Source organism: Anomaloglossus baeobatrachus, chromosome 2 (genome assembly GCF_048569485.1).
Source record: "Anomaloglossus baeobatrachus isolate aAnoBae1 chromosome 2, aAnoBae1.hap1, whole genome shotgun sequence".
NCBI lineage: Eukaryota > Metazoa > Chordata > Amphibia > Anura > Aromobatidae > Anomaloglossus > Anomaloglossus baeobatrachus.
Window position 1 is genome coordinate 39,902,085 of NC_134354.1, and position 26,188 is coordinate 39,928,272.

Consider the following 26,188-nt stretch of genomic DNA (forward strand, 5'->3'; position numbering starts at 1 on the left):
GGACCCTCTGGAATACGAGGGGCTGCTGATAAGTCTATAGCTTTACCCAGAAAGAAACAAGATCGGATGATGGAACTTTACATTTCTTCCACATACTCTCCACTGATGACAACACACTTCTTACATCCGTATTCCAAGTTCTGTAAGCCTAGCAAAAAGAAGGATTTCAGTAGTGCCTCAAACCACGCATCCGTAGCAACCATGGGATCAGAAATGGTGTGATATTTGGTATTCTCGAGGTGTTTCTTCAGATTTGGAAACTGATTATAGTCGGAGGCAGCTAGATCTGGTGAATAAGGTGGGTGGTCACCAGCTGGAAGCCCAGCTCTGCCAGTTTTGTCGTGGTTGGTTGTGCAATGTGAGCGGAGGCGTTGTCTTGCAGGAACAAGATTCCTTTGGACAACTTGCCGTGCCTTTTGGCCTTCAGAGCTGCCTTCAATTGCTCCAAAAGTTCAATGTAATACCTTGCATTGATGTGGAACCCTTTTGAAGGTAGTCCACTAGCAGCACGCCCTCCTTATCCCAGAACACAGACGCCATCATCTTAGTGGCTGATTTTTGCACCCTGAACCTCTTTGGACGAGGAGACCCACTGTGGCTCCAGTCTTTTGACTGCTCCTTGTTTTCAGGGTCATACAAATATCCAGGTCTCATTCATCGTGACCAGTCGATCCAGGAAGTTCGTATCAGTCCGGAAACGCTGACAAATGGACCGGGAAGTTGTCACTCGCTGCTTCTCTGGTCTGTTGTCAAACATTTGGGGACCCACTTTGTAGATCGCGTCCTCATGTCCAAATGTTCATGGATAATGACACAAACACGTTCAGGGGAAATGCCCATGATGTCTGCTATTGCTTTAGCTGAAATTCGTGGATTCTCCAGTATAAGGTTGTGCACAGCATTGACAATCTCCGAAACAACAACCACTCTCGTCCAGGACGTTCCTCATCATTGGGGCTGAAGTGGCCTGTTTTAAATTTGGCAACCCAGTTCTTATCTGTGGAATATGAAGGGCATTGACCCCCAACGTCTGCGACACATCACCATGAATATCCTTCACAGACTATCCTTGCATAAACAATAATTTTATCCCTCCTCTGCTCTCAGTTGCTATGAAAATTGCATTAGACTCCGCCATTTTGTTTTCCCACATACATAGAACACTGTCGCCATTAGCAACAAACACAAAATTTTGAAAACATATATAAGACACATAAGGCTTTCATGTGATGTAGCATTCATTATCATATATAATAGAAACAAAAAAAGATCACAAAGCCAAAGACTTGTCAGCAACCCCTTGTATACAAAATTGAGACAAGGGTTGGGTGAATACTCTGCATTTACAATTAATAAAACACAGTGTAATAACAGAAAGGAACAGAGGCAACTACAAATTAAATGTAAGTGCAAACTACACTAATATGTCAGTGCCCAGAAATAATACGTAGGATTGCGCACAGCAAACAAATACGTGAATGTCCAGAATAATATCCAGGTGTGCGCACAGCACTAATAAATGAATGTCCAGAATGTAGGAGTATGCACAGCAAAAAGTGGTGAATGTCCAGAATACTATACAGGTGTGCGCACAGCACTAATACATGAGTGTCCAGCAGTTATATGCAGAAGTGCGCACAGCAAACACAAGGTTATAAGTGTACTACCTAGGGCTGAACAAAGTCCTGCTCAAGTCCAGCACACAGCCCGTACAGATAGTCCTGGATGAAGTACACTGATCACTAACAGAGAGACTAGTTCTTACAGACCAAGGAAGTCCAGCAGTATTAGCCTCCTAGGAGTCTTGAAGGGAGGGAACCACAGCCAGGATCAGGGGTATGCACTGTCAACTGCAGGCAGCTGAATCGTAATGAAGCTGAGCACAGAACTAACATGCAGCAGCAGAAACATGGCAGATGTGACTCAGTAGCCAGCAGCACAAAATACTCAGGCAAAGACTAAATCATGGACTAGAACTTATAAGGAGGGCAGACAGGAAGTTCAAGGGCCAGGCGAGGCAACAGACTCCATCTTGGATGAGGACAAGAAAACACATTAAGTTCCATGGAAACCCTGGACCTTACAGCCTCACTTAATTGGGCTTGTTCAATTAAATTACTCCCTATAAACCATGACTGGATTGTCAGGGTTTTTTAAGTTTACCTCTTGGGTCAAATAATTAAAAATGTTATTGTCCTTTTAATTTAAAAAAATTAAGTAATTACCAATATGGCTAATATGGCCACCATGACTGCAATCACTCAATCAGTTTTTCTAAGGTCCGAAATGACAGCTCATCCCAAAGGTGAGGCAAAAAGCATTGCTCCATCAATAAGACTTGTCACTGTCATAGTTAAGACTGGTCCACCCAAGTATCGGAGGATCCTCCAATGTGACCTGGTGCCAAAACATCCAAGAATCCCTGGTCCCAAGGTCCAGCAGAAGACAACTGCACTTGGAGATGATTTTGGAGCAACCACTGTGGTCTATTTCTTTGGCAATTATTCTTGAATTTCCTATTAGGTCTCATAGCTGGCAACTGTCCAGACGTTGTTGGGTCTGTCCTTATTTTTTTTCGTTCCTATTAGGTAAACTTTGGGCTTTTATGAGCTGATAAGAGGGTAAGAATAGGTAAGCCATGATGGCCAAAAGTATGGGTCGGAGACACTCCTAGGCAAGTGAGACGCAAGGCCACTTTCTCTTGTCCAGTTTTCTTCACAAACTGACCCACAGTTTTGTCCATAAAATGTCTGCTCATGGAGGAGCATATGACCACGGCTGTCTGTAAGTGTGGTGGTCAGTGCTGGTCAGTTTGGAAAGAAAGCTGCACTAATAAGAGTAAGTGGCTACAACTTTAATCACTAAAGCCTGCTTTACACGTTGCAATTTCGCATACGATATCGTATGCGATTTGCAACGCCCCCATCGTATGTGCGGCACGTTCAATTTGTTGAACGTGACGCACAAACGATTAACCCCCGTCACATGCACTTACCCATCCATACGAACTCGCTGTGGGCGGCGAACGTCCACTTCCTGGAGTGGGAGGGACGTTCGGCGTCACAGCAACGTCACACGGCAGCCGGCCAATAGAAGCGGAGGGGCGGAGATGAGCGGGACGTAAACATCCCGCCCACCTCTTTCCTTCCGCATTACCGGCCGGGAGCCGCAGGACGCAGGTAAGATCTGTTCAATGTTCCCGGGGTGTCACACACTGCGATGTGCGCTGCCTCGGGAACATTGAACAACCTCACGTTCAATTCATGAGGAATGGACGACGTGTATGCGATGAACGGATTTTCGTTCAATCGCAATTGCACGTACCTGTCACACACTGCAATGTACCTTACGATGCCGGATGTGTGTCACTTACGACGTGACCCCGCCGACACATCGTAAGATACATTGCAGCGTGTAAAGCTGGCTTTAGTTCGGTTTTTCCATCAATCCCGTCACCCCCTCGTCATGTCATCAGCCTTTACTAACCTGTAAGACATGGTAAAGATCTCACTGATACCAGCGCAGTCCTGTAATAGTAGTGACCAGTGCATATTATCTGGCCTCTCGTCATGTCATCAGCCTTTACTAACATGTATGATAGGGTAAAGATCTCGAAAAACAAACTAAAGGCTACTTTACACACTGCGATATCGGTCCCAATATCGCTAGCGTGGGTACCCGCCCCCATCTGTTGTGCGACACGGGCAAATCGCTGTCCGTGCTGCACAACATTGCCCAGACCCGTCACACATACTTACCTGCCCGGCGACGTCGCTGTGACCAGCGAACCGTCTCCTTTCTAAGGGGGCGGTTCGTTCAGCGTCACAGTGACGTCACAGCTGTGTCACTGAACCGCCGCCCAATAGAAGCGGTGGGGCAGAAATGAGCGGGACGTAACATCCCGCCCACCTGCTTCCTTCCGCATAGCGGGCCGGGAAGCAGGTAAGGAGAGGTTCCTCGTTCCTGCGGTGTCACACGGAGCGATGTGTGCTGCTGCAGTAACGATTTTTAAGAATGGACCCCCATGTCACCGATGAGCGATTTTGCACGTTTTTGCGACGATGCAAATTCGCTCATAGGTGTCACACGCAGCAACATCGCTAATGCGGCCGGATGTGCATCACCAAGTCCGTGATCCCAACGACTTCGCATTAGCGATGTCGTAGCGTGTAAAGCCCCCTTTAGGCTACTTTCACACATAAGTTTTCTGCATTTAGGCACAATCCTTTTTTTTCCTGATCCAACGGATCTGGCAAAAAATGTAAAAACCGTATCCACCGGATCCGTTTTTTAACGGATCCGTTATGCCAAATGCGTAAAAAAACGGATCCGTTGGATCCGTTTTGCATCCGTTTTTGCATCCGTTTTGTCCGTTTTTTTTCTTTTTACTGGATCCGTTTTTTCAAAACATTTGAGCATGCTCAGTTTACAAAAACAGATCCGGCAGCCGCATCCGTTTTTTTGCCGCATCCGTTTTTTACGCCGGATCTGGCGTCCATAGGCTTCCATTGTAAAACACGCCGGATCCGGCGCGATACGTTTTTTTTGCCGGACAAAAAAACGTTACAAGATACGTTGCCTCCGGCCGCCGCTTTAGGCAATTATGACGGATCCGGTAAAAGCCGGATGCAACGCAAGGCCATCAGGCACAATCCGGCGCTAATACAAATCAATGGGGATAAAACGGATCCAGCGCCGGATCCAATTTATCCGGTTTTTTTTTTCCGGAGTGTGCCTGATGGAAAAAAACTGATGTGTGAAAGTAGCCTAAGAGGAGAATGTAGGAAAGAGAAGAGCATGTAGGAAAGAGAGGAGCATGCAGGAAAGAGAGGAGCATGTAGGAAACGGAAGAGCATGTAGGAAGGAGAGGAGCATGTAGGAAGGAGAGGAGCATGTAGGAAAGAGAGGAGCATGTAGGAAAGAGAGGAGCATGTAGGAAAGAGAGGAGCATGTAGGAAACGGAAGAGCATGTAGGAAGGAGAGGAGCATGTAGGAAGGAAAGGAGCATGTAGGAAAGAGAGGAGTATGTAGAAAGGAGAGGAGCATGTAGGAAAGAGAGGAGCATGTAGGAAGGAGAGGAGCATGTAGAAAGGAGAGGAGCATGTAGGAAAGAGAGGAGCATGTAAGAAAGAGAGGAGCATGTAAGAAAGAGAGGAGCATGTAGGATAGAGGGGAGCATGTAGGAAGAAGAGGAGCATATAGGAAGGAGAGGAGCACGTAGGAAGAAAAGGAGCATATAGGAAGGAGAGGAGCACGTAGGAAGAAGAGGAGCATATAGGAAGGAGAGGAGCATGTAGGAAAGAGAGGAGCAGGTAGGAAAGAGAATAGCATGTAGGAAAGAGGGGAGCATGTAGGAAAGAGAGGAGCATGTAAGAAGAGGAGCATGTAGGAAGAAGAGGAGTATGTAGGAAGGAGAGGAGCATGTAGGAAGAAGAGGAGTATGTAGGAAAGAGAGGAGCATGTAGGAAAGGGAAGAGCATGTAGGAAGAATAGGAGCATGTAGGAAAGAGAAGAGCATGTAGGAAGGAGAGGAGCATGTAGGAAAGAGAAGAGTATGTAGAAAGGAGAGGAGCATGTAGGAAAGAGAGGAGCATGTAAGAAAGAGAGGAGTATGTAGGAAAGAGGGGATCATGTAGGAAAGAGGGGAGCATGTAAGAATAGGAGCATGTAGGAAGAAGAGGAGCATGTAGGAAGCAGAGGAGCATGTAGGAAAGAGAGGAGCATGTAGGAAGGAGAGGAGTATGACGCCCTGGCCTATCAGGTCGTCACAGGGTATTGTGCAATCTGCCCTTCTGCATGATATCCAATCCTCCTTGGTTATGGATCACTAGCCTATGGTGTTGCTAATAACAAGCTAATCAAAATCATAGAAATAATCTGCACCACACACACCAGACACACCAGTGGACAGCCTGAAGGGAATAGGGCTGGACACTTGGGGGGTTGGTAAGGGGAGGTCAGGACTGTTAGGAGACAGTTGAGAGTTGAGAATTGGAGTGTTGAGCGGTGACTCTCGAGTGGAGAGGTTAGGGAGCTGGGCTCCTCAGTTACTAGGTGGCAGACGTTGGTCTGGGCCTGGTAGGAGCTGGAACCCCGGTCGCAGGGGATCATGTAAAGAGGCACGGAACTGCCAAGCAGGGCAGCCGGCGGCCTTGAGCCATCTCCGGGCAGGGGTCAGAGCACGACGGGGTACGTGGACCCTAGGCCGGAAGTAGCTTCACGCGTCCTGGTAATTTACCCGACGAGGGTGAAGACTTCACGATTCGTCTTCCACCCGCTCCAAAATCGGGGTACTAGCGCAACGAGGGGGATAGGACTTAACAAATTTATAGTCCAGAAAATCTCAAGCGTGAACCCTGAGAGCAAGCTCACTCCGTTAGCCATACGGGTGAGCGGGACCCGTTCAGTTTCAAGCTGAGAGGGCCCAACTACAGACAGAGGTGCCAAGGTCAAGGTCACAGGCTAACAGGCAACACCATAGGGCACGGGATCCTGGTGTACCGCCACGCGGGCTCGGCTGCCTGCCGAGCCGCTCGGATCTGTGCTCGTACGGTGGGTGGCTCGAGCTCCTCACGGACCCGGGGGTCACATCGCTCTGCAAGGGAGTCTGCACTACACGCAGGGACTTCGGTGGGGAGTTCCACAGCCGGGGCCGCGGTGGTTTGTAAGGGATATAAGTTCGTGACGCCACCCACGGGTTGTGGTGAATGGACAGACACCACCGCTGCTGTTGACTAGGCCTCCCGGGGACGGTGTTGCGCAGCTTGGTGTTGACCCCTCCGTGGATAGGGGAGTGATGGTCCCGGGGGCCCGAGGGAGGTGCTGAGGAGTGGGGAGGGGTGCGTGCTGGGTGCTGGTGCGGTGCGGCGCGGTGCTCGGCCCGAAGGCACTGGTATACTCCCTATGACACAACACACTGGAGTCTCTGGTAAACAAAACGGGATGATGAACGGGGCCCGCAGCCGGCTGCAGCTTCTCCCTTAACAGGTTGGTGTTTTCTGTCTTTCTCCTGCACCTCCTTATGTGAATGTTTTGACTCTTATGCCTAAGCAACGGTAGTCCGCTCCCCGGCTTGCTGGGTGTCGGGAGAGCCCTCTTTGCCCGCAGACGCTGGCCCCTTGGGTCTCTATGCCTTGGCGGTGGCTTTACCCTAATGGTTGGGCTGTTGTCTTCAGTCGGGTCTTGTGTGGGAAAGGTCCTAAAGTCCAGTCCTCAATCAGTTGATTTGACTCAGCCCTGTGGATTCTGGGCTTCGTACTGGGTCTGAGTACCCCTCCTGGTGCTCCAGTTTCCAATTGGTTCCCCGGTTTGGTACCAGCGGGCCACCGCCTGACCCCGGTCCCTACGGTTCCACCGGCTGTAATCCCAGCTCCTGCAGGCAGCCACCACCGTCTGCCTCCTTGCCAGAGGTGACTGGGCTCCAACCCAGCCACCTGAGTAGACTATCAGCAGGCCTGGTCACAGGTCTGCCCTTGAACTTGACTTCTCTCCTCCACTGTCAAACTACTCTCTCCAACTACTCTCAAGAACTCCACTGCTTTTTCCCGCCTCCAGGCCTGTGAACTCCTCGGTGGGCGGAGCCAACCGCCTGGCTCTGCCCCCTGGTGTGGACATCAAACCTGGAGGGTGGTGACAAGGTTTCTTAAGTTTGGCTGCTGTCATTTTTTAGGGAGGGGGTGTGTGTGCATGGGACTACCTGAGACGACCTGACTAGTCCAGGGCGTCACACTGGCGTGCTCCCTCCCTGCTACAGCGGTGCTAAGAATTCTGGTTTACAAGTTGTCGGTGTCAGCGTTATTGGACTGAGTGAGTACGCAGTGACCCTTTCCTCCCCATCGGTGCTCCCCTCTCACCATCGCCAAGCCCCGGTGCATTTCCTCCTACCCACGGAGAGGTTAAACATCTGGCTGGCATTCCACCGCCACTGGGTGCTCCCAACGGCAGCGGTGGTATTCCAATTTACCACACACCGTGGGTGGCGTCACGAACTCTAACCTCAAAATCTCCTGTAAATACCCCCCTTTTAGTTCAAGTGTCCGCGCAACCCCTCTCGGGTCCGGAGACCCCCTCGAGCCACCGCACCGCCCGGCTGCTGATGCTTGGGCAGTACAGGAGCATGGAGAAGCTCCACCTTGTACTGCAGTCCATATAGTTTGTCCTAAGTTATGCCGGCGTCACACGGTCCGATATATCAGGCGATATGTCGTCGAGGTCACGTCGTTAGTGACGCACATCCGGCATCGTTCGACATGTACTGTGTGACAGCTACGAGCGACTGTGAACGAGCAAAAATACTCACCTTATCGTTGCTCGTTGACACGTCGTTCATTTTCAAAATGCAGGTCTGTCGAGGGCGGAGGGACGCGCTCGCCACGCTCGGGTCCGGGGCTTCTGCTGCTTCTGCTCGGTGGCTCGAGCGGTGGACCGGACCCGGGGACTCGAGCAGCGCTCCTCACCCGTGAGTGAAAAGGGATGGTTTGGTTAGGGAGAGTGTTCGTGACGCCACCCACGGGACGTGGTGATCATGGCACCACCGCTGCTGGTGACGGGGATCCCGGGAGAGATGGTAGGGAGCAGCGAGGATGTTGTCCCCTCCGTAGGTACGGGGTTGGTGATCCCAGGGCCCGGTGGTGTAACGGGGAGGCTGGACGGCTGGGGTGCAGGGCTGCAGGGACAGCGCGGTGCGGTGCCGGATGGCACTGGTGTCCTCACTCAGAAAATCAATGACAGAGTCTCTGGTAAACCAAACGGCCGGATGGACGGGTCCCGCAGCCGGCTGCAGTGTTGTTGTTGTGCTCTCCCCGGACAGCTGATGGTGGCTGTCTTTCCCTGCACCTGTGAAGATGTTCTTGACTCCTGTGGTTGCCCACCGGTAGTCCGCTCCCCGGCGTATAGGTGCCGTAGGAGCCCGTTTTGCCCGCAGGCGCTGGCCCTTGGATCTCTAGCCTGTGGCCGTGGCTGTATATCCTCTCTGGGTGGACGGTTGCCTTCAATCGGGACTTGGTTGTTAGGAAACCACTGGGGTTCCTGTCACATTCGGATTTGATGGCCCTGCCTGTGTGCTTAGCTTCACTCCGTTCCCGGGTCCGGTACCGGCGGGCCGACGCCCGACCCCGGTCCTTACGGCTCTGCGGAGTTCCACCAACTCCTGCAGACGGCCACCACCGTCTGCCAACCTTGCTGTCAGTGCATGGGCTCCTACCCAGGCACACCCAGTTTCTCTGACCTCCTACTTTCACCTCCAAGACTAAACTGTCCCTTTTCCCGCCTCCAGGCCTGTGAACTCCTCGGTGGGTAGGGACAACTGCCTGGCTCCGCCCCACCTGGTGTGGACATCAGACCCTGGAGGGAGGCAACAAGGGTTTTTGATTGACTGTTGTTGCTGCCTAGGGTGGGGGGTGTGTGTGTTGGTACGTTTGTGACTACCTGGCTAGTCCAGGGCGTCACAGGTCCTCCTTCCGTGCTCCGGTTGTTCATCGTTCCCGAGGTAGCACACGTCGCTCCGTGAGACACCCCGGGAACGACGAACACAGCTTACCTGCGTCCCGCCGGCAATGCGGAAGGAAGGAGGTGGGCGGGATGTTACGTCCCGCTCATCTCCGCTCCTCCGCTTCTATTGGGCGGCCGCTGAGTGACGTCGCTGTGACGCCGAACGTCCCTCCCACTTCAGGTAGTGGATGTTCGCCGCCCACAGCGAGGTCGTTCGGGAGGTAAGTGCGTGTGACGGGGGTAAACGACTTTGTGCGACACGGGCAACAAATTGCCTGTGTCGCACAAACGATGTGGGCAGGTGCGATCGCTCATGCAATCGCACGATAGATCGTTCCGTGTGACGCCTGCATTAGACCTGCCCGCTGCCTTACAATACCATCATTATAGATTGAGGTTTGCCACCACAGAGGGAAGTAAATAATCGTATTCCTGTGAGTGAAGACTGCATCCGCCATATCCACAACTGTGTATTTTAGGAGTTCCTCTTTAAACACCAGCGTTGCGTTATCCTTCCTATTCTGTGTCTTCACATTTTGTGCATATTTGCAGTTTCAGTGTATATCCTTCCCCTTCACACTCCGCAGTGTTACACTCCCGCTGTGACATTTTTGGATATATTTAGTCTCAGCTATGCTAAAATAAAATGCAAGCTCTGTAGCCCGGTAATTAAATTACCATCTAATGAAGTCATTGTCTAGAGTTACTCTGTATATGCAAATGGGGATTCCGCTCCAGAGCAAAAAATATTTGTTTTTATAATATCACTAAATAAGGCGACCGATGGAAGCGGATAAAATACCGAAAGAAAGCCGAAATCTGACATGAGGGAATCTAATTGGAAGATGAAGCGGAGTCTTTGATGTGGAGGAGGGAGATTAAATATCTGTACACAGCGCTGTATTGTGCCCGGGTGGTCCGAGCTTCCTCCTGCGCCATGTGCTGCTGTGTGACCATAGCTTAACAAACACAAGACATTTACCACATATTTAATAGAGAGATGTAGACACAATGCACATCAAAGGGACCCGGGCGGGAAAAGAAGCAACAGAACGCCAAGCTCAGGACAGCTCCATAGCCATGATTTCTCTATGGTGGAAAAAGCCCCTAATATACAGAGATTATCTATATATGTAATGATTGTAATCTGATATGGTGATAAATGATGTACATTTAATATAAGGATATAATCGCCATAAAATATACTCGGTTTGCAAATACATCATGTACTGATCCCACGTTACATTGTTCCTGTATTATACTCCAGAGCTGCACTCTGTATTCTGCTAGTGGAGTCACTGTATTCAGACCCCTTTACATTTTTCATTCTTTGTTTCATTGCAGCCATTTGAAAAATTCTAAAAAGTTCATTCTTTCTCATTAATGTAAACTCTGCACCCCATCCCCCATCTTGACAGAAAAAAAACAGAAATGTAGAAAATGTATTAAACAAGAGAAACTGAAATATCCCATGGCCATAAGGATTCAGCCTCTTTGCTCAGTATTGAGTACAGTCCCTGACAGACGTTCTGTTGCTTATCCATGTTATGTAAATAAAAGCTTATAACCTGACTTTAAATTCATCCATTGGTTTCATAAATTACTCTTTTGAAAGCTGAAACCCTCCCAAATTTGGTTTAGGTTATGAAAATAAAGTTGCTGCAAAGCTGAAATATTGATCATTTAATGAATACAGAAAGGTCAGATTTTGGCAAGACAAAAGTTTTGTCACCCACAGAAAGTAATGTGAACTTCAAACAAATAATTAACCTCTAATACAAAGATATGTTGCATAACATTGGTGAATGAAGTTGTGGTGCTATTAGAGCCATAGTTAATATTTTGTGTGACTTCCATGAGCTTGAAGGTCTGCATCCATGTGGTTCAATAATGATTCATACAATGTATTGATGAAGTCATCAGGAATAGCAAAGAATGCAGTCTTACATGCCTCCCAGAGTTCATCTAGATTCTTTGGTTTTGTCTTCCAAGCTTCCTCTTTCATCCTACCCCAAACATGCTCAATGATGTTCATGTCTGGTGACTGGGCTGGCCAGTCCTTGAGCACCTTGATCTTCTTTGCCAGGAGGAACTCTATTGTAGAGATGGATGTATGCAGGGCCGGATTAAGGTTGGTGGGGGCCCCTGGCCAGAAAATCTGGTGGGGGCCCCATAACGTTAACATTTTTAGCTATAACAGTAGAGCGCGAACCGTAGCATTTAGATATAAATCCAATGAACATTTATCTTATCCTGTTCTGCCACATTCAGATTTACAGTACACACACAGCTCTGACACACACACACACACAGCTCTGACACACACACACACAGCTCTGACACACACACACACACAGCTCTGACACACACACACACAGCTCTGACTGACACACACACACAGCTCTGACACACACACACAGCTCTGACACACACACACAGCTCTGACACACACACACACAGCTCTGACACACACACACACAGCTCTGACACACACACACAGCTCTGACACACACACACAGCTCTGACACACACACACACAGCTCTGACACACACACACACACAGCTCTGACACACACACACACACAGCTCTGACACACACACACACACAGCTCTGACACACACACACACAGCTCTGACACACACACACAGCTCTGACACACACACACACACAGCTCTGACACACACACAGCTCTGACACACACACACAGCTCTGACACACACACACAGCTCTGACACACACACACACACAGCTCTGACACACACACACAGCTCTGACACACACACACATCTCTGACACACACACACATCTCTGACACACACACACACACATCTCTGACACACACACACTCATCTCTGACACACACTCATCTCTGACACACACAGCTCTGACACACACAGCTCTGACACACACAGCTCTGACACACACACAGCTCTGACACACACACAGCTCTGACACACACACAGCTCTGACACATACACAGCTCTGCCACACTCAATGCACCCACCCATCACCCCCTACACAAACACACACACACAATGGACCCCCCCTTTACCGCCTACACACACACACACAATGCACCCCCCATCACCCCCTACACACACACAATGCACCCCCCATCACCCCCTACACACACACACACACACAATGCACCCCCCATCACCCCCTACACACACACACACACACACAATGCACCCCCCATCACCCCCTACACACACAATGCACCCATCACCCCCTACAAACACACACACACACAATGCACCCCCCATCACCCCCTACACACACTCAAATACAATGCACCCACCTTTCCTCCCTATACACACAAATACAATGCACCCCCATTACTCCCCCCACACAACACACATACAATGCACCCACCCATCACCCCCTACACACACACACACACACACACACAATGCACCCACCCATCACCCCCTACACACACACACACACACAATGCATCTCCCCATCACCCCACACACACACACTCAAATACAATGCACCCACCATTCCTCCCTACACACACAAATACAATGCACCCCCCATTACTCCCCCCACACAAAACACACACACAATGCACCCACCCATCACCCCCTACACACACAATGCATCTCCCTTTACCGCCCACACACACACACACACAATGCACCCACCCATCACCCCTTACACACACACACAATGCATCTCCCCATCACCCCACACACACACACACACACACTCAAATACAATGCACCCACCATTCCTCCCTACACACACAAATACAATGCACCCCCCATTACTCCCCCCACACAAAACACACACACAATGCACCCACCCATCACCCCCTACACACACAATGCATCTCCCTTTACCGCCCACACACACACACACAATGCACCCACCCATCACCCCCTACACACACACACACACACACACACACACAATGCATGTCCCCATCACCCCACACACACACACACACACACACACTCAAATACAATGCACCCACCATTCCTCCCTACACACACAAATACAATGCACCCCCCATTACTCCCCCCACACAAAACACACACACAATGCACCCACCCATCACTCCCTACACACACAATGCATCTCCCTTTACCACCTACACACACACACACAATGCACCCCCCCCATTACCCCTCCCCCCACACACAATACAATGCAACCCTCATCACCCCCTACACACACAAATCACACTGCCCCATCCCTACACACTCCTGCCTCCCCCTCCCTCGGAATACAGTGCTCCCCCTCTGCCTGTCACAAAGCTGTGTTCCACTTCCTTCACAGATGTTCCCCGTTATGTGTCCTCAGCCCCTCCCCACTCATCATCATTAATTAAACCTGTCTCTTCGGCTCCTTCATGGAGCGCTTACCATCTGATCTCCCCTGTGTGCCGGCGCCCGCAGCACTGTGATGACGTCAGCAAGGTGCTGATCTCATCACGTTACTGCACGTCGGGGGCGGGGCCCAGTCCCGGCGCGCTGTTCAAATGTATTTACGTCTGAAAGACGCAAATACATTTGAATAGGAAGAAGGAGGAAGCTGCGAGCACCGGCTCCGGCGCGCTCCTCTGCATTGTGTGCATGCCGGACACGCAGCACACAGCAGAGCCGGCACAGCACAGCGCTGCCTCCTGCTCCTGCTGCAGCTAGTGTGTCGGGCCTGCATGCACACACTGCGGAGGAGCGTGGCTGCACATACAGCGGCCCATTACACCATGCCCCTGCTTCTAGGGTGGGGGGGCAGGTGCCCCCCCGCCCCTCGCTGGGTACGCCCATGACGGCCGCAGCACATAGCAGGGAGCTCATTGGCACACCTCTGATCCCGGAAGTACAATCGCTGGTGCTTCCGGGGTCATTCAGCGTCCTGTGCCCGCAGTTTGTTTTTGCGTCTTAAAGACGCAGATACAAATAAATGCCGGTGCACCGCCCGCTCCCCCCCCCTCCGAAAACACAGCTGATTTATTAGACTGTCTTTACGGAGGGGGAGAGGGTGTGAAGAAAAAAAAAATACTGACAAGTATGGCCCTGGTGGTGGGGGCCCCCTTAGAAGCTCTTTTGGTGGGGGCCCCTGGGCTGGAGCCCCGCTTGCCCCGCCTATAATCCGGCCCTGGATGTATGAGATGGACACCATCCTGCTGCAGAATTTGACCCCTTTTATGATTGGGAATGTAAGAGGTAGCTAATACTTCTGGATATTTTAGGCTATTGATATTGCCTTCCACCTTGCAAATGTTTCGCACACCCCCTACTGAATGTAACCCCAGACCATGATCTTTCCACCACCAAACGTAACTGTTTTCTGGATCCATACGGGCTCCAGTAGGTCTCCTGCAGTATTTGCGGCGGCTGTGGTGTAATTCAACTGAAGATTCATCAAAGAAATCCACCTTCTGCCACTTTTCCAGTGTCCATCTGTTTAGCAGGCTGTGAGACTTGGCAAATGCCACATGGCTTTTTAATTGCCTTTTGTTTAGTGCTGGTTTCTGGGCACTGATTCGACCATGGAGGTCATATTGAGACAGAATCCTACAAACTGTTCTAGTTGACACAGGGACATGAGGTGACCAGGCCTGTTGGAGCTCTGCTGCAGTGGAAGAGGGACTGGCTTTGGATTTTCTAACCAACAAACGTTCCTCCTGAGCAGTTGTCTTGCAGGGTCTGCCAGATCCGGGCTTGTCAAAAACATCTCCAGTCTCTTCAAATCTTTTTTTAATTCTTTATACTTGACACTGAGACATATTAAAGGTGCCAGCCACCTCTGCAGTGGATCTGTTCCTCAGCCTCATGATAATCAAGGCTTTGGTCGCAGGGTGGATTTTTGGCATGTTGTCAGAGGTCACGTTGCAGTTCAACTGAAGGACTGGGGTGCGGGGTTTTTTTTTATACACACCCACTAATTAACCGATAATTTAGTAAGCACAGGTGAGTATGTAAACTAGGATTGGGGGCATTATATGACAAGGCGACAAAACTTTTGTCTTGACAAAATCTGACCTTTCTGTGTTCATTAAATGATCAATATTTCAGCTTTGCAGCAACTTTATTTTCATAACCTAAACCAAATTTGGGAGGGTTTCAGCTTTCAAAAAAGTAATTTATAAAACCAATGGATGAATTTAAAGTCAGGTTATAAGCTTTTATTTACATAACATGGATAAGCGATAGAACTTCTGTCAGAGACTGTAGAAGCACCTTTTGAGCTAGTACAGCCATGAGTATTCTTAGGAATGATGCAACAAGCTTTCCACCCCTGGATTTGGGGATCCTCAGCCATTCTTCCTTGCAGATCCACTCCAGTTCCATCAGGTTGTATGGTGAGCGTTGGTGGAAAGCCATTTTCAGGTCTCTCCAGAGATGCTCAATTGGGTTTAGGTCAGGGCTTTGGCTGGGACGGTCAAGAATGGTCACAGAGGTGTTCTGAAGCCACTCCTTTGTTATTTTAGCTGTGTGCTTAGGGTCATTCTCTTGGTGGAAGTTGAACCTTCCTCCAAGTCTGAGGTCCAGAGCACTGTGGAAGAGGTTTTCTTCCAGGATATCTCTGTACTTGGCCGCATTCATCTTTCCTTCAATTGTAACCAGTCATCCTGTACCTGCAGCTGAAAAGCACCCCCATATCATGATATTGCCACCACCATGTTTCACTGTTGGGATTGTATTGGGCTGGTAATGAGCAGTGCCTGGTTTTCTCCACACATACCGTTTAGAATTATCACCAAAAAGTTCTATCTTCGTCTCATCAGACCAGAGAATCTTATTTCTCATAGTTTGGGAATCCTTCATGTGTTTTTTTGCAAATTCTTTGCGGGCTTTCATATGTCTTGCACTGAGGAGAGGCTTCCGTCTGGCTACTCTGCCATAAAGGCTCGATTGGTGGAGTGCTGCAGTGATAGCTGACTTTGAGAAACTTTCTCCTAACTCCCTACTGCATCTCTGGAGATCATCCACAGTGATCTTGGGGTTCTTCTTTTCCTCTCTCACCAAGGCTCTTCTTCCATGATTGCTGAGTTTGGCTGGACAGCCAGGTCTAGGAAGAGTTCTGGTGGTCCCAAACGTCTCTATTTAAGGATTATGGAGGCCACTGTGCTCTTAGGAACATTGAGTACTGCAGAAATTCTTTTGTAACCTTGGCCAAATATGTGCCTTGCCACAATTCTGTCTCTGAGCTCCTTGGGCAGTTCCTTTGACCTCATGATTCTCATTTGGTCTGACATGCACTGTGAGCTGTGAGGTCTTATATAGACAGGTGTCCACCTTTCCAAACCAAGTCCTATCAGTTTAATTACACACAGCTGGACTCCAATGAAGGAGTAGAACCATCTCAAGGAGGATCACAAGGAAATGGACAGCATGTGACTTAAATATGAATGTCTGAGCAAAAGGGTCTGAATACTTATGACCATGTGATATTTCAGTTTTTCTTGCTTAATAAATTTGCAAAATTTTCAACATTTCTTTTTTTTCTGTCAAGATGGGGGATGGGTGCAGAGTGTACATTACTGAGAAAAAAATGAACTTTTTTGAATTTACCAAATGGCTGCAATGAAACAAAGAGTGAAAAACTTAAAGGGGTGTGAATACTTTCCATACCCACTGTATATCACTATCTCCAATAGGTGGCACTAGCAAAATAGTTTTCTTTCCTTCCAAGAGAGAGAAAATTTGCAAGAATTTGTTTTTTTCCAAAAATATATCAGTGTAAAGTAACTGGTTGATCCCTTTACCTACAGGAAATTTTAGATTTTTCTACTGTGAAGAAAAGAGAATTGGGAGACTGTAAGATCCCATTGCGGTACCCTTCGGAACCCAAAATATTTAGCTTTATTAGCCTCTTTGAGTTAACTTCTGAATGGTCCTACAATCAGAATCATTCCTCCACCATTGAAATGGTCATCCCTCAATCTGAAATCTTCAATGGCGCTATGACCACCAACCCCTTATTAAGAGTCTTCCTGTTAAGAGAGACATCTAAGACGGTCCGGCAGCCTCAATACTAAGCCATGTGATGGCTTTCGACAAGGACGCTGCGGTGAGGATGTCGGTGCACAACTTGGCATCAGTGGTTTCATTGTACACTTGTACTGGAGCTTCAGCTCCATACGTCCAGGGAATCACTACCATGTGTGCAGAGGATGGTTCTGCTACCAGAACACTACTGTTAGATTCCTCGCCAGCGCCTTTGATTGCTTCATGTGGCTTTTGTTTATTTCCATAAACGATTAATGATGTTTTTCCTCTTCTCCCATAAAGTTAAATTTATCCAAGGCCTTTCCTAATACGAAACATTTTATGGGAACACGGTGAATCAGGAACTGGTAACTTATTAATGGCTCCACATATTGTACGTTCTGTAAATCCACAGCTTGAAAACATCCTTAGGCTGTGTTCACACACTGCGTTTTTTACCTGCGTTTTTGGTCCGTTTTTGGTCCGTTTTTGCTGCAGAAATTTCTTGAGAAATTCTTGTAACCTTTCTGCAGACATTCCCCAGCAAAACCTATGGCAAAAAAAATTAGCTGTGCACACACTGCGTTTTTTTCTTAAGAAAATTCTTTCAGTAGATTTTCTTAAGAAAAAGAATGAGCATGTCACTTCTTTTCTGCAGCTAACTGCGTTTTTTGCCATAGATAATTGGCACAATAACGCAGGGAGCAACCAGCGGTAAAAACGCACCAAAAACGGACCTAAAACGCACCAAAAACGGACCTAAAACGCACCAAAAACGCAGGTGCGTTTTTGGTGCGTTTTTTAACACAGGTGCACTCTTAAGAAATTTCTTAAGAAATTTCTTAAGAAAAATCATTTTTCTAGTGTGAACATAGCCTTAAAGGGGATGTCCACTGTATTGGTTAATTTCTTAAGAGGATTGCCCATGGTTTTTACAAAACTTCCCTAACAGCAGGAAGAGCAAAAAAAAAAATTAAAGAAACGCCTTAACTCTCCTTTTAAAGGAAGTCTCTCAACTCAAACTCTAAGTATAAACTAAACAAAAAGCCTTTGAGGATGACATAGCCAGGGGTGCAAAATCACACTCACAGAGTGAGAGAGACATACCGGCCGTCATAGATAACCCCGGTCACAGTCTCACATACCCCCCCCCTCAGTTCAAGCGTGCGGGGTTGAACTCCCGCCATCAAACACGGGCCGCGGGACAAGGCATCGGCGTTGCTCTGCAACCCACCGGCCCTATGTTCAACCGTAAACCGGAAGTTCTGCAGAGAAAGGAACCACCTGGTAACCCGGGCATTCCGTTCCTTGGCGGACCTCATCCAGACCAAGCGAAACTGCCGTCCCAGCAGGTAATAGCGCAGGGACTCCAAGGCCCACTTGATCGCCAGGCACTCCTTCTCCACTACGCTATAATTCCGCTCGGGAGGGGTGAGCTTCCTACTTAAGAAGGTGACGGGGTGTTCCTCCCCCTGAACCACCTGAGACAACACTGCCCCCAGGCCGACCTCTGAGGCGTCAGTCTGTACTATGAACTCCTTCCGAAAATCAGGGTGTACGAGAACGGGCTGTCCGCACAGGACCCCCTTCAGGGCCCGGAAGGAGTCCTCGGCCTGCGGAGTCCAGCGCACCATGACGGACTTCTTGCCTTTGAGAAGGTCCGTCAAGGGGGCTGATAGTCCCGCAAAATCCTTTACAAACCTCCTGTAGTACCCCACGATACCCAGGAAGGCCCTAACCTGCTTCGTGGTCAGGGGTCTAGGCCACTTCTGGATTGCCTCAACCTTGTTAATTTGGGGCTTAATCACTCCTTGGCCTATCACGTAGCCCAAGTAGTGGGCTTCCGTGAGTCCCAACGCACATTTCTTGGGATTGGCTGTCAATCCGGCTGTTCGAAGCGCGTCCACCACCGCTTGTACCTGTTCCAAGTGGGTCTGCCAATCGGAGCTGTAAATAATGATGTCATTATTTATTATTTATTTATTATTATTTATTTATAGAGCACCATTAATTCCATGGTGCTGTACATGAGAAGGGGGTTACATACAAAATACGTATACAAGTTACAGTAGACAGACTAGTACAGAGGGAAGAGGGCCCTACCCTTGCGGGCTTACATTCTATAGGATTATGGGGAGGAGACAATAGGTGGGGTGTAGGTCAGGCGGCGGCTCCGCACGGTGGTCGGGCGGCAGCTCCGCACGGTGGTCGGGCGGCAGCTCCGCACGGTGGTTGGGCGGCAGCTCCGCACGGTGGTCGGGCGGCAGCGAGTTCATTGTAGATTGTAGGCATTTCTGAACAGATGAGTTTTCAGGTTCCGTTTGAAGTTTGCAAGGTACGCTGATGCATACGCCTGGTGGGGTTCCAGCACTAAGTCCATCAACCTCTGGAATGTGGCCGGAGCGCCATGTAACCCAAAAGGCAAGACAACATAGTGGAAGAGACCCTCCGGTGTAACAAAAGCGGTTTTCTCCTTGGCGGACTCCGTCAGTGGCACCTGCCAGTACCCCTTGGTCAGGTCGAGCGTGGTAAAATATCGCGCCTGTCCCAGCCTATCAATCAGCTCATCCACCCGGGGCATGGGGTAGAGATCGAACTTGGATATTTCGTTCAATCTCCTAAAGTCATTGCAGAACCTTAAGGAGCCATCGGGTTTTGGTATTAGGACAATCGGACTAGCCCATTCACTCCGGGATTTTTCGATGACCCCCAGGCGTAACATTGTCTTTACTTCCTCCGATATGGCTTGTCGTCGAGCCTCCGGTACCCGGTATGACTTCAGGCGTACCTTCAGGTGGGGCTCGGTGACAATATCATGTCGTATCAGACTGGTCCTACCGGGCAGCTCGGAGAAGACATCGGGGTTCTGCTGAACCAACCGTCTGGCCTCTCGCCTCTGAGTCTTGGTGAGGGCTTCTCCAATCCTTACTTCCGGTTCGTCCTCTCCAGAGGTCGCTGGAGCCGGAGGTGAACGACCCGAAGAGGAGGGAGATGGGGAAAAAACAGCCATCAGGCTTTCCCGTTCCTGCCAAGGTTTTAATAGGTTGACATGGTATATTTGTTCAGGTTTCCGCCTACCGGGCTGCAATACTTTATAGTTAACCACCCCGACTCTTTCCTTTATCTCGTAGGGGCCTTGCCACTGAGCCAGGAATTTACTCTCCGCCGTGGGGATTAATACCAACACCCGATCCCCGGGTTTAAAGGTCCGCACGGTAGCTTGTCTATTATAGCGGCCGCTTTGCGCGGCCTGAGCCTCCTGTAAATGCTCCTTCACAATTGGCATGACCGCGCTTATGCGGTTCTGCATACCCAAAATGTGTTCAATCACACTTTTATGGGGGGTGGGCTCTTGCTCCCATGTTTCCTTTGCCAGGTCCAACAATCCCCGGGGATGTCGCCCGTATAACAATTCAAAAGGCGAAAACCCCGTGGATGCCTGTGGCACCTCACGGATGGCAAACATCAAATAGGGAAGCATCATATCCCAGTCTTTCCCGTCTTTTGAAATCACCCTTTTGAGCATGGTTTTCAGTGTTTTATTGAAACGCTCGACTAAACCGTCCGTTTGAGGATGATACACAGACGTACGCAACTGCTTGATCTGGAGTAGCCGGCATAGCTCTTTGGTCACTTTAGACATGAATGGGTTCCCTTGATCCGTAAGGATCTCCTAGGGCAACCCCACCCGGCAGAACACAGCAAACAACTCCCGAGCTATAAGCTTTGCTGCAGTATGTCTGAGAGGTATCGCCTCTGGATACCGGGTGGCATAGTCAACGATCACTAGGATGTGTTGGTGCCCTCGAGCGGACTTTACGAGGGGCCCCACCAGATCCATCCCTATCCGTTCAAAAGGGACTTCTATAATGGGCAACGGTACCAACGGACTGCGAAAATGGGTCAGGGGTGCGGTAAGCTGACATTCCGGGCAGGTTTCGCAGAACCGTTTTACCTCTCCAAAAACCCCGGGCCAATAGAACCTTTGCAATATTCGCTCCTGCGTTTTCTTGACCCCTAGGTGGCCACTCATCAGGTGTTTATGAGCCAAGTCGAGGACCCGCCGGCGATACGGCTGGGGCACCACCAACTGTTCTACCCCCACGCCCCGTATTTCATCTACCCGGTAGAGTAAATCTTGCTTAAGAGCGAAATGGGGGTACCTTACCTGGGCACCGGGCAGCTGTGCCACCCCGTCAACTGCTGTCACCCGACTCCGGGCATGTATTAACGTAGGGTCCTGGAGTTGGGCTGTCCCAAACGTATCCGGGGACGCCTCCAACTCCGGGATGGGCTCGACCATTTCAGCCTCTCCTGCCAATACCTCTAGGGGTGACCTATCGGGTTCACACTCTGTCCCTATCATGGTGACCCCTACGGCAGGCGTCCCGGATTCAGGATTATAGGGCTCAGGTCCCGGATTGACCAATATCTGAGGGGACTTAGGGGGTCCCCTCCATAAAGTCCAAAAATAGGGCAGATCCCTTCCTAGGATCACGTCATAAGGAAGAGTGTTAAGAAGTCCCACCTCATGTTGCACCTGACCGCAAGGTGCTGTGATGGTGACAATCCCCGTGGGATAGTCTCGGCGGTCCCCATGTATGCAAACCACCCCCACGGTACGTCCGGTGGCCTTTACTTTAGCCCTCAAGGTGGATCGCACAAGGGTCACTAAGCTCCCGGAATCCAACAATCCTGTAACCGGACATCCATTCACCTGTATTTGGCACAAGTGGGGCTCCGTCTTTGGGGAGACCAGGTCAGCGGTACACACCACCTGAGCATACATTGAACCCCGCCGGGTAACCCCACAATCCATGGGCTCCGTAGTGAGTGGACACTGGGCTTCCATATGTCCCACCCGCTGGCATCGCCAACATCTAATGGGGACGGAAACCCCCTTGACGGGTTGTTGTTTAGGGTACAGAACCTTCCGGACCTCAGGAATGGCGGGCGCGGCCTCTGACGGGACGGTAGGGGACTCCTGCACCGTTGTCAGCGGTGGGTCCTTGGCCCTAGGCTTGGAGGGGCCGGACCGACGGGCGGTACGCAAAGTCTCAGTGTCCCGTATCAAGTCCTGCGTAGCCACATGCTGCTCTACCAGGGACACTAATTGGTCCAGGGTACTCGGGTCACCCTGTCCTACCCACCGTTGAACGGTGACGGGTAAAGTGCGCACAAAACGATCCACTACTACCCTTTCCACCATTTGCGCCGGGCTCAGAGTGTCAGGCTGCAACCACTTTTTTACAAGATGCAATAAGTTATAGGCCTGGGAGCGTACGGGTTTGGCTTCCTCATAGAACCACTGATTTACCCGCTGAGCCCGTACATAGGTATTCACCCCCAACCGAGCCAGTATTTCGGCTTTCAGGGTCACATAGTCAATGGCGTCCTCGGTACAGAGGTCCAGGTACGCTTTTTGGGGTTCCCCCGTCAGATAGGGCGACAATACCTCATCCTACTGGGGGGTCGGCAGCTTTTCCCGCTCGGCCACCCGCTCAAACACCGCCAGGAACGCTTCCACATCATCCCCCGGGGTCATCTTTTGCAACGCTTGTCTCACCGCTTTCCGGACGCTGCCGTCGTCACCCGGTCCCGGGGTTGTTGCTGCCGGTCCGGCACGGATCGACTTGGCCAGGAGAACCATCTGTTCTTGATGTCTTTGTTCCTGCAATTGCAAGGCTTGCTGCTGACGTGCATTGGCCTGAACCAGCTGTTCTTGGTGCCTTTTGTCCTACACTTGCAAGGATTGCTGCTGACGTTCCAACACCCGGAGCAGGTGTGCATTGGTCTGTTGCTGCTGTGCATTGGCCTCTTGTAGCTGTGCATTAGCCTGTTGTTGCTGTGCATTAGCCTGAGCCAGCTGCTGTAGTATGTCCTCCATGGCGTCGCCGGGTTTGGGCTGTAGTATAGCCGCTCGAATCCAGGACATGTGCTACTGGGTCCCCAGGGATGGATGCTACACCTCACCGGCTGGCATGCCCGCATTCTCCACCATATGTGAGGTAGCACGGTCGGCTGCGCAGCAGAAGACACGGGATCCAGGCATTAAGGTTCACAGCACACGGTTTAATGTCCAAACAAAAGTCCACAACAATATACATGTGCCTCTCCAGCAGAGAGCTCAGGGAGTTCTGTTCACTCCCTCACACCCGGCACACCTGCCCTTGTTCCTGTTTCCATTTAACCCTTCCTTCAGCCTGTAGGGAAACAGCATTAACCCTAGAGTGGATTTACTTTCTATCATGGAGTGAGCACAACCGGGGCGAGACATACCGGCCGTCATAGATAACCCCGGTCACAATGTAACAATATATATATATATATATATATATATATATATATATATATTTATACAGTAAAGACCAAAAGTAAGTTTGGACACACCTTTTCATTCAAAGAGTTTTCTTTATTTGCATGACTCTAAAAATTGTAGATTCACATTGAAGGCATCAAAACTATGAATTAAAACATGGGGAATGAAATACTTAAAAAAGTGTGAAACAACTGAAAATATGTCTTATATTCTAGGTTCTTCAAAATAGCCACCTTTTGCTTTGATTACTGCTTTGCACACTCTTGGAATTCTCTTGATGAGCTTCAAGAGGTAGTCACCGGAAATGGTTTTCCAACAGTCTTGAAGAAGTTCCCAGAGATGCTTAGCACTTGTTGGCCCTTTTGCCTTCACTCTGCAGTCCAGCTCACCCCAAACCATCTCGATTGGGTTCAGGTCTAGTGACTGTGGAGGCGAGGTCATCTGGCGTAGCACCTCATCACTCTCCTTCTTAGTCAAATAGCCCTTACACAGCCTGGAGGTGTGTTTAGGGTCATTGTCCTGTTGAAAAATAAATGATGGTCCAACTAAAAGCAAACCGGATGGAATAGCACGCCGCTGCAAGATGCTGTGGTAGCCATGCTGGTTCAGTATGCCTTCAATTTTGAAATTTTCTCTCCAGGAAAGGAGACAAACGCTAGCACAGCGCCACCTATTGGAAGTAGCAATCCTAAAAGTCAAAAGTGGATTTTTAACAATCCTTTGCATATGACTTAGGTTTTATGCCAGATCAGAATTCCAATTTGCAGCCACGGTGTTTCGGGGTGCTTGCCCCTCGTCAGTGCAAAGAATGGGGTGTCTGATCCGACACATGAGAAGCTATGTGGGGACCATGGGGGAACACTATTCTCCTTAAGGAGACTTTGCAAGCCAGTCTGGCTGCCAGTAAGGGGACTTATAGCTGCCATGCCCCTGTGGGAAATATTCAAATATTCAAATTGTCTCTCCAATTTTGAATAAATCCCCAACAGTGTCAGCAGCAAAGCCCCCCCACACCATCACACCTCCTCCTCCATGCTTCACGGTGGGAACCAGCCATGTAGAGTCCATTCGTTCACCTTTTCTACAAAGACACGGTGGTTGGATCCAAAGATCTCAAATTTGGACTCATCAGACCACAGCACAGATTTCCACTGGTCTAATGTCCATTGCTTGTGTTCTTTAGACCAAACAAGTCTCTTCTGCTTCTTTCCTGTCCTTAGCAGTGGTTTCCTAGCAACTATTTTACCATGAAGGCTGCTGCACAAAGTCTCATCTTTATAGTTGCTCTAGAGATGGGAAGGTGTGTCCAAACCTTTGGTCTGTACTGTATATATATATATATATATATATATATATATAAAAAGATATATATATATATATATATATATATATATATATAGATAGATATATATACATGCAGTCATGGTCAAAAGTGTTAGCATCCTTGAAGTTGTTCCAGAAAATTAAGTATTTCCCCTGGAAAATTAATAATACACCCTCTATACCGTATTAATAATACACCTTCTACACTGCTTCTCTCCATAATATCTCTGCCACACTGCCCCTATGTATAAAATCCTCCCACACACACTGCCCCTTTGTACAATATCCCTCACATATGCTACACCTCTGGATACTATCCCCCACACAAGCTGACTCTCTGTATACTATCCCCCCACACAAGCTGCCCCTCTTTATAATATCCTCCCACACATACTGCCCATTTGTATATTGCCCCACACACTACCCCTCTGTAAACTATCCCCCACACACACTTCCCTTCTGTCTAATATCCTCCTGGTATATATGTCCTCCTCTGGTATACATGTCCCCTTCCTGGTATATATGTCCCCATCCTGGGCACTTCCTGATATGTATGCTACCCTCCTGGTATATATGTCCCACTCCTGGGCCCATCCTGGTATATATATCTCCATTCTAGTTTATTTGTCCCCTTCCTAGCATTTATGTCCACCTCCTGGTATATATGTCCACTTCCTTGGCGGCTCCTGGTTTATATGTCCCCATCCTGGACCCCTCCTAGTATATATGTCCCCATCCTAGTTTATTTGTTCCCATCCTGGTATATATGTCACATCCTGGGCCCCTTCCTGGTATATATATCCCCCTCCTGGACACATTATGTAATATATATATATATATATATGTCCCCATCCTGGTTTCTGCCCCTTCCTGGTATAAATGTCCCCTTTTTGCTTTCCTCCTGGTATATTTGTGCAGCAAAAAGAAAAAAAAACCATTTTAATCAATCTCCCCTACTCTCATATCATGCAGCATCTGAGCCGCGATGCAATTCAGTTGGATATGCACCCTCCGACATACATCCAGCTGAAAAAGGCAGGGCTTGGGGTCAGCGGGCCCTCCTCTACCCCCCGGCGATCGTCCTACTTTTGTGTTCAGCTCACAGAGCGA